General features: G+C 34.5%; 1 pseudogene; it reads right to left on the reverse strand.

The window, feature by feature from the left end:
• Positions 1-300: 300 nt before the first annotated feature.
• On the reverse strand, positions 301-1,643 carry LOC108317457 (annotated as a pseudogene).
• Positions 1,644-4,967: the final 3,324 nt, after the last annotated feature.

The following is a 4,967-nucleotide window of genomic DNA, read 5'->3' on the forward strand; positions in this document are numbered from 1 at the left end:
AAATTTTCCTGGTCTAATAGCCAAATTTAAGAAATACAGTGGAAGAGGATAGAAATTTCTACACTTTCTCATAGTTTTGAAGCCAATTTTATTTTTATTGTGATGTGGTATTTTAGTTAACAGCATGCTAAAAATAAAATTGACTGAATTATACAATTTTTGTCCACAACATTGAAGTCTCTTTTTGCTGAAACATTACAAAATGAATCCAAGAAATACTCTCCATTTTCAATGGCCTAAGTGAGAGATGAATTCAACTTTTTAAAAAAATAAATTACAACTAAATTGGACTGAAGACAGCTACATTAAATCCTGCAAACCGAAACCAAGCACCAGAACATCTAAAACTCTTAACACTTTCCATCCAAGACAGTAAAATGAGCATCATCCACAGAATTAATCAAGTAACCAATCAGAAACCACTTCTCTGTTATTTGAAGTAAGAGTTGCTCAAGCATGACGTTTCTGCCTTCATTATTATTGCTGGTTCTTAGAGTCACAGCCTCAATGTCAAATGTGAGCGTGGACTCAGAAGTAATTGTAGGTAAGTGATGAGGCATTTCTTTTCCATTTACAAAAACTGCACCATTTGTACCAATACACACAGCTTTACCCTGCGGCAGAGAGTTCTAGCCATTCTGTTTTTATGACACACTACTATACTGTCTCTTATGTCTGGTACTCCCACAGTTTCAACTCTAAATATTAATGTCTGCCCACAGAAATAAGTTGGAACTCTGGAGTAGGGAACACCCCAAGATTCAGAATCATTCTGGCATGCTATATTTCTTCGATTTCTCAGGCTGTAGCCCTCAAAACCAGCTATCCACTCATGAGGCACTAACGTGGCATGAACTGCCTGGGGGATCCTCCAAGGACTCTGTGCCTCTTGGCCATCTCTTCAGGTGAAGATTCTGAACTGATCATCAACGTTGGAGTCTATGTGCAATACTATGAATTCATTTCAGAAGCTTCATATACATCCTTAAAATAATTTAAAGTACATTTACAAAACTGGAGCCTACAATCTTGTGCTGTAAAGTCGTCATCCACCTTACACCATCATACTATGATGGCTCCAGGTTTCTCTATCAGTTCTTCTATCTGTACTGGTGGGTGAGATGCTACAGTTTCATGCTTAAGAATGTGGTCTTTCATTATGCTAAGAGTTGAATCATCCAAAGGAGCAGATAAGGCACATCAGCCAGTAAAAGTATTTCTGGTATGCTTTCCAACTGAGCGAGCAAGGTCTTTTTGGTAAAGCTCCACAGTTTCTCATTCTCTTCTCCTACACCACTAAGCATGGCAATATCACCTTCTCTGACTAAGTCCACTGGAGTGTTGACTCCGAGTTTTATGAGCTTCTGGCAATCATCTAATGGTTTAATGGTCCGTTCTGTAGTGTCCATTGGTTGCAAAAGGGTCACCAATTGCTCATTCAGAAGCTTCCCAAGGGTTCCCTTTAAATCATTAAAATGTTGTTTGAGAATATCCCTTGTCTGTGATGCACTCATTGATCTCTGCACCTTCCACGATCCCTCAAGCTGGCGACTCAGCTCTCACTAGTAGCTCTATGCCACTTCCACATTCTCAAGGATCTCCTGCAGCAGCAGCTCAGGCTCCAGGTCTATCACCTGTCTCATGCAGTTGCTGGAGCAGGTTCCTGACTGTTGAGTCTCAGGTTTTCTGATGGGAAGGTATTTACTGATTTAAGTATACTAGTGATTGTAGGGTTATGTGTGTTTCCTGTTTTTTGCTGAACTTGTATTTTTATCTTTTTTTTTTTACTTTATATTTTTCTGTATTTCCATTTTGTCTAACTTTTCAAATTTATTGGCATAAAGTTATGGATAGTATTTATTTAATATCTTCCAAATCTCTAATTGTTGTTTCTTTTTCAATCCTCATTATATTGATTCTTCGCATACTGGTTTCTACATATGTGCCTCATGTATAGAGTAGATTTCCTCTATTATTCCACAGTCACTTCATGGGTATGTCATGCATAATTTTCAGTTTTGCAGTTTCCTGAATGTTCAAAATCATAATGTCAAGCAGGTGATGCTCCATTCCTACATTATTGACTCAAATAAGGATTTTTTTAAAAACTATATTTAGGCCTTTGACAATCTGCAGATTCTTGACCTTCAATCTCCCAAATACTAAAAGGGCAATGAATACCAATGTGGATGATTTTCACTCACCCTGACTAACTTACCTAACTTACCTTGCTTGGGAGCATTTATGAATGGCTATGGCTTTGTTCAACAGGTTATTCTGTCTCAGTTGTTTTAATCAAAGGCAGGATGGACATTTTAAAGGTAAGAATGATTCATTTGTTTTTAAATGAATCTATCTGGTGCATTTTAAATACAACTTAATGAGTTTGTTGAAAGTGTTAGTAGATTCAAAATTACTGAGGTGACAATTTGAGAGCATATCTAGATATTTTTTATTAATTCTTGTGGAAGTAATTCACTATGAGTTTTGCTTACCTGGAACCTAATCTCAGTGTATAATAATTGCCTTACACAATCATATTTCTTAGAAGGGAACCCTGCAAATAAACAACACTGCATTATGAGAATTATAGGATTCATTAGTAAAAGCTTCCTACTTATCAATTTGCAGGAAATGTAGGTTGATTTACTTTCTCATTACCTAGGAGGTGTTTTTTATACTCCTGACTCATCTTTGTTCTTTTCTTTGTACAAGCAATGAAGTTATAAGTCCTGCAAGGTAATGGCCTGCAAATTATAATGCTTCACTGCATAAGCAAGTAACAGGAAATGAATTATGAAGACCAAAGTCCTTGTTACACAAGTTTCAATAATCCTTAGTTCTGAGTGGAAAAATAGCCAATCATTTGTATAAGGTCCCATGAACTAAGTAGGATAATATGCATTTGAATTGTCATTGACTACATTTTCATTTTAGTAAAAAAATAAAGCTATTTCAGAGATTGTGTGGAAAGTCATCTTTTAAGTAAACATGCAAAATACATTCATATTTCTTTTTTAATCTCTAGTAAAAGTTTGTATTCATGCTACAATGAACTAGTGAAAATAAGTAAGGTTTCTATGGGCATGGGAAATAATAAAAGTTTTCTAAGGGAAAAGTTGAAAAATGACACAGAGATCATTTAAATTTTTAGGCATTTTGCCGGCCTTTTAATCAAGAAGATTTTGAGCATAAGTGTTAATTACATACAAGGCCTGATATGTTTGTAAAAGTTATCTGAAATAACACCATAGTTCCACTGTAAGGTAGTTCTGAGGGAGAAAAAAAAATTAAGAGAGAGATGTTTGTACTTTTGTTGCTGATATGAATTTACTCATGTTAATATCTATATATTAAAAATTGTGTTAACATACTTTCTTCTTGGTAAAAAGAATTAAATATACTAAAAATCCCTAGTGTCCATAGCTTCCTAGAGAAATAATAATTCTAGGTCTGGGGCAGGACAGATATAAATGAGAAATAGAATGTCTAGTTGTGCCCTCAAACGGAAAGTAATAAATATTGAGATAGTATAAACAAAAAACATTTCAACCTATGCCAAAGGGCTTCCAATGGCCAAAGATAGAAGACATTCACTGGTCACCTACCATTATTGTTTTTTTAAATAGTAAGTAACTGTAATGCTTAATCAAATATTTATTCTGCCATTTCTGTAGAATATTTGCTGCAAGGTAAACAAGTAGTTGGTAGGGGAAATTTTTAGAATTAAGTGTGAGCCAATAAATACAAAATGAATGATAGAATTATAAATTCACCACTTTGCTCTTCCTAATGCGTAAGTCTAGGCAGTGATAATCCACAGATGCCAAAACCATTAGAGAAATTCTTGTTGGGAAATTTGTAAGGGATGGATCAGCTAAGTAGATAGTTGCTGGATCCTGAATCCACAAACAAATCTTATCACTAAGTATGGGCCATTCATTTTTGCATTCCCTCTTGCATAATGCCATAGACAGTGTATAGTACCACCAATGGTCATACAAAAACACACACACACATATTCTAAATGAACAGGAATCTAACTAAGTCCCAAGACATGAATAATAGCTGACAGGCAATATAAGGGACATATAAATAAGAGGAATGACATCACAAGAAAGCAATCAGCCAAATAGACTTTGGAAATTCTAACAGAAAGCAAGTACATTTTCTTCAACAAGTAAAGAGAAAATGGGCAAGGACAGAGGCAAACTATCCTCAGTTAAAGGACACTTAAAAGTCTGTGAATGCTAGGCATGGTGGTGGTGTGTGCCTGCAATCCCAGCTATTCAGGTGGCGGAGGCAGGAGGATTGCTTGAGACCAACAGTTCAAGGCCAAGCTAAGTAACATAGCACGACCCTCTCTCTACAACAACAAAAGAGGTCATGACTTGTAGATTTGTTTTCATCTCAATTCACACAAACATGCTGCAGGTATTCTTTTTGTAGAGAATCCAAGAAATTTGAATACCAACTAGATATTATGTCAGGGATTATTGATTGTTTTGTTTTATGTGATAATGATTTTGTGACTGTATTATCTTTAATTCCTTACCTATAAAATTAATACATAACTATTTGTGGTTAAATAATATGTTTTCTGGGCAATGCCTTATAAAACATTTCAACAATAATTAAAAAAAAAATTGAAACCACAAATATAAATCTATATTGAATAAAATATTTATTTAAAAATATATGACTAATTGTTGCATAGATATTCACTAAACAGTTGACTCTTGAACAACACAAGGATTAGAGGTGCTGACCTTTCCCACAGTTAAAAATTTGTATATAACATTTGACTTCCAACAACATACCTACAAATAGCTACTATTGACTGGAAATTTTACCAATAATGCAAACATTTGATTAACACATATTTTGTATATTGTATGTATTATATGCTATATTCTTGCAATAAAGTAAGCTAGAGAAAATAAAATGTTATTAATACTACTAAAGAA

The sequence above is a fragment of the Cebus imitator genome, unplaced genomic scaffold (genome assembly GCF_001604975.1).
Source record: "Cebus imitator isolate Cc_AM_T3 unplaced genomic scaffold, Cebus_imitator-1.0 Scaffold202, whole genome shotgun sequence".
Classification (NCBI taxonomy): domain Eukaryota; kingdom Metazoa; phylum Chordata; class Mammalia; order Primates; family Cebidae; genus Cebus; species Cebus imitator.